General features: G+C 49.4%; 1 pseudogene; it reads right to left on the minus strand.

Annotated features, from left to right (window-relative positions):
- Positions 1–887: 887 nt before the first annotated feature.
- LOC149360935 (uncharacterized) overlaps positions 888–12532 on the minus strand; it is a 52712-nt pseudogene continuing 41067 nt past the window's right edge.

The raw sequence follows: 12532 nt of genomic DNA on the forward strand, positions 1-12532 counted from the left end.
GTTAACAATGATTGGTCTGTATTTGTTGGCATCAAATTTTCCTAATCTGTGACATCTTTCAATGTCTGTGGGGCTGATTGTTATATCTAGTTTTTCTTTGCATACCGTCGTGATCAAGTTTTCAGATTCAGCCCATGTTTCAGGGTTAGTGTCTTTTAATCCAAAAAATAATAAATTCGAGCGGCGCGCCCTGTCTTCGTAATCCACCAGCTAGACATAATGTTTGATATTTCACCGGCATTGTGCTCCGCAAGTTCCCGAACATCGCTGATATCGGTTTTTATTGCGGCAAATGTTGCGCAATCATCTTCAATCTTTGCTAGTCTGGTTTTTATTTCCCCCAGCGCTTTGTCGTTTTCAGTTAACGTGCAACAAATTGTTTTCATTTCTGACAACAAAGATGCTTGGCCAGATCGCAGTTCTTGCAAAGCCTCCATTATGTCAGAGTTATCTTGCGGAGCAGCGCCGCGGGTGTTGGGACCCGGGTTAACCTCAACGTCACCCGACAAGATCAGCAGTTGACGTATGACGCCAACACATTCAAAGGTAATTGCGACACAACACTGTGGGCTCGGCAGCACTAGCAAGGCCGCATAACGCGTACGCCGCGCAAATAGCGATTGATCATACCTTACCTGCACGACTAAGAGGCGATGTAGGTGAGTGTACGTTGGCATCGTTGCAGTGCTGCCGAACCCATTAAGCGGCGCGGGTGGTGATGCAGTCCTTAAGTAGCTTGCACGCTCTGGTGACGTAGTCATGCTGGTTATCGTTGGGAGGAGGGTGGGCGGGTAGACTGGAGCATGCGCCGTACTCGGGCAGGAACCAAAGTTGGCGTCCGTGCAGTATTCCGTGGTAGGCCGGCTGAAGGGGGCACGAAGAAGGCACTATGCCGACTCGAGCGAGCCAGCTGACTGCGGTCCGGCCGGGATGGAGGACGGAGGGTCGGAGTTCTGGGGACAAGAGGACGACGTTCCCGGCTGAAGAGTGCTGCCGATGGCTCCTCTCGCGTCAACACCACCAGCAAGCGGACTGAAAGGCACGAGCGCGAACATCAGCATCTGCACGACAAAGAGACGATGTAGGTGAGTGTAGATTGGCATCGTTGCAGTGCTGCCGCGCCCATTCACCGCCCGTCTGAGCACATCGGGAGCACATAAGACAGGGACGAAGAAGTCACATCAATATCCAGGACTAGAAGTAGAACCCGTGGCAGCGCGCGCACAACAGCTTCAAATGCTTCTGCAAGAGACCACTAAGCTATCACCGCAGCTTTATTCCTCATTTCATGGAAATCTGTACCGCTGAGGTACCAAATGTTTTATGTACGCACACATTATTTCGCAATGCAGACACACTTTCTCATGTCTTCATGCGCTGCGCTCCGTCTGCACAACAAAATTGAGGATGACATATGCGTAAAGAACCGGCAACCAATCAGGTGGCTGCTCCTGCGCAGCATAAACCCCCACACCAATGCTGGCTGTTCACTGTGCAGAGACTTCGATGGACGAGGTGGTTTAGCATGCCGATCCATCATGCGGATCTTCAAGAGGTATTTTTTAAAATTCCAATGAGCATTAACAGATTGCAGGAAATACCGGAGTCCTTGAGGACAGGCAAGAACATTGGAGCGTAAGGCAATACCTGAATGTCCTTTTTGATTGTCCGCTAAAGTATGTCCCAGAAAACCTGCGCCACGGCACCATCAAAAGTAATGATCGATCATCTTTGGTTGGCCGCACAGGCAGTAGTTCACCGACCATGACACAAACATCCCTTGGCGCGAAGCCAGGCCTTGAGGGTAGAGTTGAAGTGTGTAGTTTAAGAAGAAGGTTTTTGCAGCTGATTGAATATTGATATATTTATTCGACCTGCCAAGAAGGAAGATGACACAAGTACTAATACAGTCTCTATTCTCTATGCCTGTGGGTCGACAGCCTTACCTTGGTTTTATGGATTCTAGTGTATTGAAGCGAGTTCAGCACTTGCACATTCGATAGGCGTATAGGCGGAGCCGAATACGCTCCGTGTTGTTGTTGTTGTTAGCCGCGCTGTGCATTCCAGTGCGTCGTCTTCATCAGCTTCCATCTGCTTCATCCCGCAGCACTGCCTGCTCATCGTTATTTTCTACGTAACACAAACCTATGCTTTCAGATTGATTCGAATGTAGTAAAAATGCTGTGTAGTTTTTTTTCGGGAGCTTCCTTTGAATGCTGCAGAAAAAGACTCCGTAGAAAGTATGTTGCTACTAAAAACTTCACAGATTTTTCTTTACCCGCTCTGGAACTTCCAATTAAGTTACAGGTTTCACAATAATTTGCCATTAAGTTACAGTTGGTTCGATTGTCTGCCCGACTGCTTCTGTAGCCCACACTTTGCCCTTGTACTTCATGTAAATAAAATCCTCCTTTGACCTTCTGCATGTGCCCACCTTGCTTAATGATCGCCGAATCACCCACCTTTGGAAGGGTCTGAGCCCTTCTGAGGAACCTAACCGACTATTAAGAAATTCAAAAGAAACTTCTGCGCCACGTAGCAAATATTGATCTTGGCTTGACCACCGCCGATAGTTTTGCTGACTACAACATTATCCGAATTCATCACTTTTACGAGTATCGCATCTTAAAGTCATTTCTCTTTTCAACAAAGGAGTTCCGATCATTTTTTAAACGTGTACCTTCATTGACACGCCACGAACACAACGTTGCTACCCGTAACACCGAACCTTGGCTCGTTCCTCAGTTTCGCACCAATTATAAACTGCAGTCCGTAAAACACAATGTACCTGCTATATTAAATCGTCATAAAGATATGAAAAAAGTTTCGCGCAATAAGCTGCACGAATACTTCAGTAAATTTTAATTTCCCTGTGCCTCTCATTTTGTGGTTATATAACTCTGTATGTGTGTCCTCTTTTGTGTGCTTTGTATATATGTATGTACTTTTTATGTGTGTGCACTTTGTTTAATTTTGTACTGTTTAGCATTTCTCCGTATATACTGCCTGTTGCTGCTCTGTAAACATCTCCGGGGCTCAGTCAAAGCCCAGTCGGTCCTTTTATCCTGGAGAACGTTCCAGTGTATAACTGGAGAATAAAATTGAATTGAATTGAATTAATTCTCGGAGTATATTGCTGAAAAACCCTTCAAAATTTAAGTTGCACCATCAATAAATTGTTTGGGCACGCACATTGATCTCGACATGCCCCCGCACTGCCGTGTGAATTTCCTTGCCAGACCATCTAGAAGTCTGGCAGTGGAACTGTCGCTCCCTGAAGAAGAAAAGCAGCTCCCTGCAGGTGCTTATTCAAACTCAACCGATACCCCCTGACGTCATTTCCCTACAAGAAACGGGAAGCGCCCCGTACGCCAAGGGATACCTTGCATACACCCACCATATGGCACCTAGAGTAGCTACTCTAGTGGCACCCAAACTAACAGCCACATCGCACGATCTCAACTTCCGTGAAAAAGATGAAGTCCTCATCGAGATTAGTTCAGAAAAAAAGAAGAAAACAGAGCGTGTTCATCGTAAACCTCTACAGTCCTCCAAACAACACGCAAGAAGACTTCAAGATAATTTTACTATAATGCAGACGGATAGCAGGAAAGAGTCCCCTAATTATGGTCGACATATAGTAAACCATGTACACACGACAAGGGGCTACCAAAAGGACGCCCCGAGGGGAATCAACCTGTTGGATGCAGCTGAGTCCCTGAACCTGCGCATATGACGCACATCATGTCCCCCACTTTAGGGAACAATGTTAGCAGAGGCACCTGCCCAGACCTAGGAGGCGGAGGATATAGAAGAGGAAAGGCAGGGAGGTTAACCAAAAGAATAATCGGTTTGCTACCCTACACGGGGGGAAGGGGGTGAGGGGATAAAAAAGAAAGAGAAAGGAGAGTAATCGAAAATTGAAGTCACTATAAAACGTCACTGTTCGTTAAAGTCACAGCCTATCGTGCAGGCCAGAAGTTCTCAAGAAGCGGAGCAGTGCCTTGCAGGCCTTCTCCGCCGACGACCGCCGCGGCCAGTGGCCGAGAATCTTCATTTCCGTGAAAGGGCGTGTATCTAGGCGCTCCAGCGCACGGCTGAGAGACTGCCTTTCGGTGGTGTAGGCAGGGCAGTCACAAAGAATGTGGGTTATGGTCTCGTCATGCCCGCAGATGGAACATGCAGGACTATCAGCCATACCGATTAAGAATGAGTAGTGGTTGGTGAAAGCTACACCAAGCCAGAGGCGACACAGCAAAGTTTCTTCTCGTCTTGGTAGGCCTGACGGTAGCCGGAGCTTCAGATCTGGGTCCAAGGATTGTAAGCGGGAATTGCAAAATTGGCCGGAATTCCACGCGGCAAGCGTGATGTCCCGCGCAAGTGCGCGAAGCCTGCTCGCTGCATCCGATCTCGAAATGGGGATCGACACAAAATCGCCGTCGTTGTGAGCAGTTCGCGCGACCTCATCCGCGCGGTGATTACCTGCTATGCCGCTGTGCCCCGGTAGCCATTGGTAGATAATGTCATGTCCTTTGTTGATGGCAGAGTGATGTAGCTGTCGAATTTCAGCGACCAGTTGTTCATGGGCTCCACGGCGAAGAGCAGCTTGTAAGCCTTGGAGGGCAGCTTTCGAATCAGTGAAAATAGACCACCACTGAGGGCACTGCTGACTGATGTATTCAATGGCGACACGAAGAGCGGTGAGTTCTGCACCCGTCGAAGAAGTGCGGTGACCTGTCCTAACTCTAATTTCTGTAGTGCTTGCGGGTATGACGACGGAGCCAGAAGAAGAGATAGGGTTCACTGAGCCGTCGGTGTAAACGTGCACCCGGTTTGCATGGTGCTCATGTAAATATTCAAGGGTGACTTGTTGTAGTTCTGTCGGCGATAAATCTATCTTCTTCCTGATGCCAGGTATCGAAAGAAGCACACGGGGATTGTGGAGGCTCCAAAGTGGCGAGGATGGTCTAGAGGCGGGTGTAAACTGGGACGGCAGAATGGCGGGATGTGCGTCAATGATGTCTGTAAACGATGTGCGCGGCCTGGTAATAGGAAGACTGGCAAGATGGTGAGAGGGAACCCGGGAAATGTGCCGGAAATGTGCCCTCAGTGCGTCAACTGTTAAGTAGGTAGAGATTGGATGCTCCTGGGCGATAAGTACAGATGCGGCCGTAGAGGCACATTTCGGCAATCCTAGGCAAGTCCGGAGAGCTTGAGCTTGAGCGCTTTGCAGACTTCGTATGTTTGTTTTTCGAATATTTCCAAGTACAGGGAGGCTGTAGCGAAGAAATCCCATGAATAAGGCGTTGTAGAGCTGCATCATCGACCGCACCGACGCTCCCCACGACTTTCCCCCAAGAAAGGCGAGAACGTGAGAAATCGCTGTCAGTCTCTTTTTCATGTATGAGATATGAGGGGTCCATGATAGATTTCGGTCGATGATAACTCTCAGAAACCGATGGCTCTTTACGTAGGGTATTGCTGTGCCGTTTATGCACACGGTATAAGGAGACATGTTCTTTCGTGTAGCTTTCACGTAAAACATAAGGCGCTGCAAATGGAATAAATTGAAAAAACTCTGTGCAGCGACCAAAAAATTCTTAGCTTATCTTGAACGACATCCAGCATGAGGCGGACTATTGGCTCTGCAGAAATAGCAAGCTGGGATAAATTCAGGAATATATAACCGCCTGAAGGCGGCATTCACAATGATTGAAGATTGAGTTAAAAGCATAAAAGAAGGAAATGACCCAAATCATCCAAACAACAGAAACATTGGAGGTAGACAGACATCTCCTCCACTTATGAGAAGCCCAAAATGTCTAACAAAATGGTGGAAAAAGCAAATATTATAGAGAAAACTACAGATAAAAAATTGGAGGCTTATCAAGGTTAAGCCCAGTGGATGCGAAGCATGTTAAGCAGCTGCCTCAGTGTGGATGGGGCTAAGTAACGGAGACGTGGTTTTAGGTTAATCGTCGTACTTTATTCTTTGCAGCCCGACAAACAGACTGTTATGGTCCGTAAATGCATGACTCTTGGTTTGCACGTCACTTATTCTGTATTGTCTTTGAGCATTTCTACACAACACCAAGTCTAAACTGTTTGCCCACTGATTCGTTTTGCATTCCTATTATTAATGTCCTTAGCGTTTGGAGGCATCTTGACCGCATACACGCCCGGCGCAAACACGCTGGCGCGGTTGCGGGCACAGAGACTGACGCGCCGGCGGGCGCGCGCCGCTTCATCCCTGCCGTGACGTCACATATCACGTGATGCAGCGATGGTGGCGCCGCCGCCGCGTCGCGCGCGACGGCGCGAACCGAAGCGTGGAGGCCTCCGCCGGGCGACGTCCGACGGCGCGATATGAGGCCCCATCTGCAGCCGGTGTGACGTCATCACGTGACGTCACATCATGTGATCTCACTTCAAGGTCAATGGTGGCCACCGCCGGGCGTCGCGCGAAGGCCTGAAACCTATGTTAATATGCTTCGCATAAAAAAAGCGAAGCTTACGAAAGAAGCCCAGCAGTATGCTATATAGCTCGGCATTCATAACAGGGTGGAATTCTGTGAATCGCTGAAAACTACCCTAAATACGGCCAAAGCATGGTCGATCTTACGATGCCTGATAGACCCATCCAAAGTCCAATCGGGTTCAAGCAGAATACTCAATGTAGCCCTTAAATTTCCGGGCGTGGGCGCTGATTTAATAGCAGCCATGCACAAAAAATACATATGGGACCCCTCCCCGGTTTCCCAAACTCCATATGAGGGCCATCCAAACCCCCTCCCTTGAATCCCAATTACATTGGCCGAGGTCTACGCAGCAGCCCGTATGTCCACAAGAAACACTGCCCCGGTAGGTGACAGGGCTACAAACAGCATAATCAGGAACCTCAACATCAACCACCTGACGGCCCTCATTTATCATCATCACCAGCCTAACTACGCCCACTGCAGGGCAAAGGCCTCTCCCATGTCTGTCCAATTAACCCTGCCCTTTGCCAGTTGCGGCCACCCTATCCCCGCAAACTTCGTAATCTTATCCGCCCACCTAACTTCTGCCGCCCCTTGTTACACTTGCCGTCTTTCGGAATACACTTCGTTACCCTTAATGACCAGCAGTTATCTTGCCTTCGCATTACATGCCTTCGCCAAGCCCATTTCTTTCTCTAGATTTCGACTTGTTTGTCATTAATCCGCGTTTGTTCCCTCACCCACTCCGTCTGCTTCCAATCTCTTAACGGTGCACCTATCATTTTTCTTTCCACTGCTCACTGCGTTGTCCTTAACTTAAGCTGAACCATCTTCGTTAGCCTCCACGTTTTTGGCTCATAGATGAGCACCGGCAAAATACATGACGTACCTAACGAAGTGCATCAACGAAGAACTGTGGAGAGAAAGGCCAACCCCCGTCGGGTTTTAAACGTGTGGAGGTCATCACTATACCTAAGGCAACAAAGCCTCCGTCCAATCTCCCTCTCTTCCCTGAGAAAGCTCTGTGAACTAGTAATCCAGCTGAGGCTTCAAAATTACACAGAAGACAACAACCTATTTCCTTCGCTGGGCTTCCGCAAGGGACTGCACGCAAGATGCCTGCCTCCGTGTTAAGTAATAAATACCATCCCTAAACACGGCGAAAACCTCTTTCTCGCGCAAGACTTCAAAGCAGCATTCGACGATATCGGCCACCACACTATATTACAAAAATTCAACACTATCTATTCCGGCAATAAAATGTTCAACTATGCAAAAGGCTTCCTCTGGAATCGCACAGCCACCATAGGAATTGGTGAGACCCGGTCACCCACGGTACCCATGCCGCATAAATTCACACAACAGGGCTCTGCAGTCGCTGCAATGCTGTTCAACATAGGAGCCAAAAAACTCTTAACTCGTGAAGATTCTTGGCTGACTCTCTCCGCCTTCTACGCCGACGACATCACTATATGGGTTGCACAGAGACCCTTGGCGCAGAAGGAAGCTCTGCAAGTAGCTATATGTATACTCGAAGAATTTGTCGTTGAGAGCAGTCTTGATTGCTCCCCGGAGAAATCGGAACTTATTAGGCTACTGTCACAAAATTCACCGCATTTTTGAAAAAAGAAAAAAAAACAGCGCCGCGCGGACGCAGAGAAGAAAGAAACCCCGGAGAGCGACTAGCCTTTTGTGTGTGGCTGCCCCTCCACCACCGCTCGCCAGCGCAACGCCAGGGAATTACATCAGAACCTTCAAGAATGTCAGAGTCGTTTCTACTCGATGCCGGCGGAAAGGGCGTAGCCTTGCGCGAGCTAAGAGATGCGCTCTGCCTCGTCACTCGCGCGTAGGCGGCGGCGCAAGACCGGCCACACCCGGCTTTTCCCCAATGAAGACGCGCACCCGGCGCGAGAAGGAGACTGCACAGCCGATACTGTGTGTATGTGCGCGCCTACCGTAGCGCGAAGAACAGACAGACGTAGAGCAAGACTCTATAAGAATGGCGTTGACCTCTGTAGACTAGCCCGAGCCGCCGTTTAAGCTTCCGAGAAGTGCACCCGCTCAACTCCCTGGATAACATCACTCGTGCAGCCGCGGTTCAACGAGGCAGCGCGCGCCAGTCTGCGGGACGGCACCGTCGTTAACCTCTGGTCGGCGGACTGTCGCAGTACTCGGTGAACAAATTGTGTTTTGTATGTTTGCCTGTCTCTTGGGTTAGTGCACGTTAGGTGCAATAACTCATATGTATTGTAATATCTCCCCAGTGTAACTTTACACGAGTTGCATTGTTTTGTTAATCACTTGGTATGTGCTCTTACGAGTAAATGGGAAATCCTCTGTATAGTTTTTTAGCTGTATAAGCTTTGTTTTACTTGTGAACCTTTGGCTTCGACCAATTCTCTGGCTTGCGACCGCGGCGAAAGCTGGGCACCAAACGACCAAACCTCTTGTCACTTGGAAGCTGGCCTCCGCTGAGCTTGCTACGCTGAGTAGAGGGCATCTTCTTTATGTCCGGGACCGCCACCCCCCTCCCCCCCCCACGCTCTAAGGGTGTCAGCTACACAGGAAAAATTACAAGTCCCCGGGTGAAATTGAACTCTACCTAGGAAACCAAGAAATTCAGGAAAAGGAGGAGATTAGAGTTTTGGGACTGTGGTTACAAAGCAATCTGAGAGCAGATTCTACAATCAAAACCTTCAAGGCTGCGATGAACCAAATATCTAGAATGATTAGAAGATTAACCCTGCATCGGAAAGGGATGAGGGAGGAAGGCACTCTCCGCCTAGTCCAAGGCCCAGTCGTAAGTAGGATTACCTACGGGCTCCCCCGTGAAGAAATCACAATTACTGATAGAAGGGCCATTGATGCCATCATAAGGGGAGCCTATAAAAGTACCCTAAACCACCCATTAATGGCATCAATTAAACGGCTTTGGGCACTCGGAGTACACAGCAGCTTCGAGGAGCTCAGGGAGGCGCTTCTGGAGGGTCAGAAAAGCGCCCAACCAAAAGTCAAGTGTGTGGGGATATCGTAACGAGACTAGGGCTATGTCAGGCACTACGAACTAGTGAGAGCAAGTCCTCAATTCGGGCAACTGCAAGAGGGAAGTTATGTGTAAATCCAAACACAGCCACATGCACCACAAACGGTAGATGGTTAGGAGAGCCAGAGTCAAAGCACTGGCAAAAAAAGCTCTAAAAGAACCTGAAGCGGTATACGTGGACATCGGGACCTATGCCGAGCCAGGCAGGTTCGCGACTGCTGCGGTCGACAACCAGAGGAGGTCAATCATCAGGGCTTCAATCTGTGCCAAAGATCCTGCCGAAGCAGTATCACTGGCCATTGCCATGACCATCAATACTCAAGACCAACTGGGGAAATCATCACACGTAGTGACGGACTCCCAACAAGCCTGCCGGGACTACCTTAGAGAAAAACCTAGCGGAAGGGCAAGCACACGATCTAGTGCACTCTCACGCTCACGCAGCATAACATGGACAACAGGTCACGAAGGCCTAGACTGTAATAAGGTAGCGAAATATCTAGCCCGAGCTCTCACAAACCAGGAGATCCTTACCCCACCCTCATCCTAGGACTGTGTGGGGACAGGCTCGAATATCTTAGGCTAGGAAGACGACATTTATCACCGCCACACAAACTGTCCTCCTCGAATGCTGTTGACTGGAGGAGAATAGAAAAAAAAACATATATCCAAGTCTTCAAATTTTACACAGGACTAGACCCACACAATAGCCAAGTTATTGTCCTTGGTGCGGAGCAAGCCCCACGCTCTACCGTACATCTTTGGAATGCCAGGAAAAACCGGACAAACCATTAATATTACCCCACCCTGGCACACGGGCAGCGGGAGGAGGCCCTGACTAGCGGCAACATGGACCAACAAGCCTGGATCATCCAGCTAGTCTGCATTTCAGCTGCCGCCACTAGAGCCCTGGATTAGGGCCCCGACCACCCGGCTCGTGCGAATTAATCTATTCAAACTAAAAGTTTTCTCTCTCTCCTCCTTGTCTGTAGAGTGTCACAGGTGGTGGCCTAGCCCCTTTCCTCACATATTTCCTCAGTGTGTAAAACTTCTAATATATAGGTCCCATTTTCTCGCTGATCGCAATTACTGCTGCCTCGTTTGGGGGTAAACAAATATAACAGCCATTCAAAACTGGAGGGTACACTTAACCTCCGCCCTAAGGGTATGACGCAGTATCGGGTCTACTTTACATTCCTAAATTCCTTGCAGTTCTCATACCACGCTTGGTGCAGTGGTGCAGCGGTTAGGCCATGCGCCACTGCCTGCTGCTCCCAGCGGTGGGCCTCCGCGGCCGACGTTGGTCTTGCGAGCAACTAATCATTAATTTAACGGCCACCTGTCACGGTGTGTAGTTTGGCCACTATCCATTGGGTAGGTTGTGATGACGCCGCAAGTTCACAGGACCTAGGTGGTCCACCCTAGACGTCGCCACTTGCGAGAGTAATGCTCGCGATTTCTCACTCACATAGCCGACCCCGGATTTTCTGAACAACAAGGCCTTTAACGCTATTGCGTTTAAAAATTACATCTCCTTGAGAGAAACTTGTTCGCGTCATGTGCAATAAGCCTCGTGAGTTTCATTCTGCCCTTTTCTAATGCAATAAGCCTCACGAATTTCATTCTGCTGCTCTATTCCATGATCTGAGAGCTCTTAACGTGCGTGCCTTCAAGAACCTCCACTTCCCGTCAACACAGAAAAAAATGATGTAAAAATATTTCTGCTACTATTAATTATCTCGCTGACCTCACAAAAAGCGGTCACTCCCCTACACAACCTGAGCGCCAGAGACGTGTTCATTGCTTACGCACCAGTTATCGCCAGCAAATGTGCCAACAGTTGCCAAACTAATGGTCTTATCCTATGTATCCACTGTAAGACTGATGAACTCACTTGTTCCTCAACAATTATTATGAAGCGATTTGAGCTGTAGAATTACAAGTACAACAGGACGCAATCTCGAGCTCTGTTCTGTCCTTGACCTGTGGCTATTACTATGTTATGTATGATTGTAAGGCATCGGTAGCGTTCGCGGGGGTCATCGGAACGCGGCTGGGGGCACTCAAAGCGGAGCGTCTCCTTTCTTGGAACGCGGCCGCTCGCGAACGCGCCGGGAAGTACGGGTGTCCACCCGACACGCGGTACCGAGCACGAATGTATATTTGTGTTTATTTTCATTTGACACGACCGTGCGTCTGGGTTTGTGGAAAGGGCGTTTTGCCCTACGGAAGCTGGAGGGCTGGCCAGGCTCTCGATAAACCAATCCTGTGAACATCGTAACATGATTGGAAGCCACCAAATGTGGGCCGGGCCTTTAAGTCTTTAAAACTGGGCCCCGGAGCCGGAAGCGGGGTTCTGCGCTAAGGTGAGATGCTACGCATCTTCGGCAACGCCGAGTAGGGGCCTCCCCTAGTATTAGCCAGTTCCGCCTTTTTGTTCTTTGGTTTGTCCTTTTTGCCGTTTAATTTGTCTCTAGTGTGCCTAAACTTGTATCTATTGTAAATTGCTGTACATAAACTGTACATAAGTATTGCCTTTATCCCTGCATCTCTACTCATCGAGAGACAGTCTCTGACGGGGCACCCCTGGTGCAGAGATCAATCTTCAGTCTTCCAGTTGGAACCAACCGTCTCCGACGGGGCACCCCTGGTGCAAGGAGAGTAGAAGAATCTGTGAAATTTACTGGCGCAGTCGACAGGATCCTGCGGCCATCGGAAGACGGCGCAGGAAGAAGATTGAACGCAGGGAGAAAGGCGACGGTCAGGCAACAGCAGCGTTCGAGAAAGGACCTGCGGAGAGACGGCGGCAAGGATGCAAGGACCACGGCAGTAGTCCAGCGACGCGGGACTGCATACGGTCCAGAAAAGCAGCGCGTCGATAACTTGACGGTCACCGGCGGCGGACCAGCGGCGTGCGACAGCTCATCGCAGCGTCCGGGGAAAGTGGCGGTGGACTCCGACGCCAAGGAGCGGGCAATGCGGATCGACGCATCGAAACCGTGAGTTTCCT

This window comes from Amblyomma mixtum, chromosome 2 (genome assembly GCF_055824585.1).
Source record: "Amblyomma mixtum isolate Tamu chromosome 2, ASM5582458v1, whole genome shotgun sequence".
Taxonomy (NCBI): Eukaryota; Metazoa; Arthropoda; class Arachnida; order Ixodida; family Ixodidae; genus Amblyomma; species Amblyomma mixtum.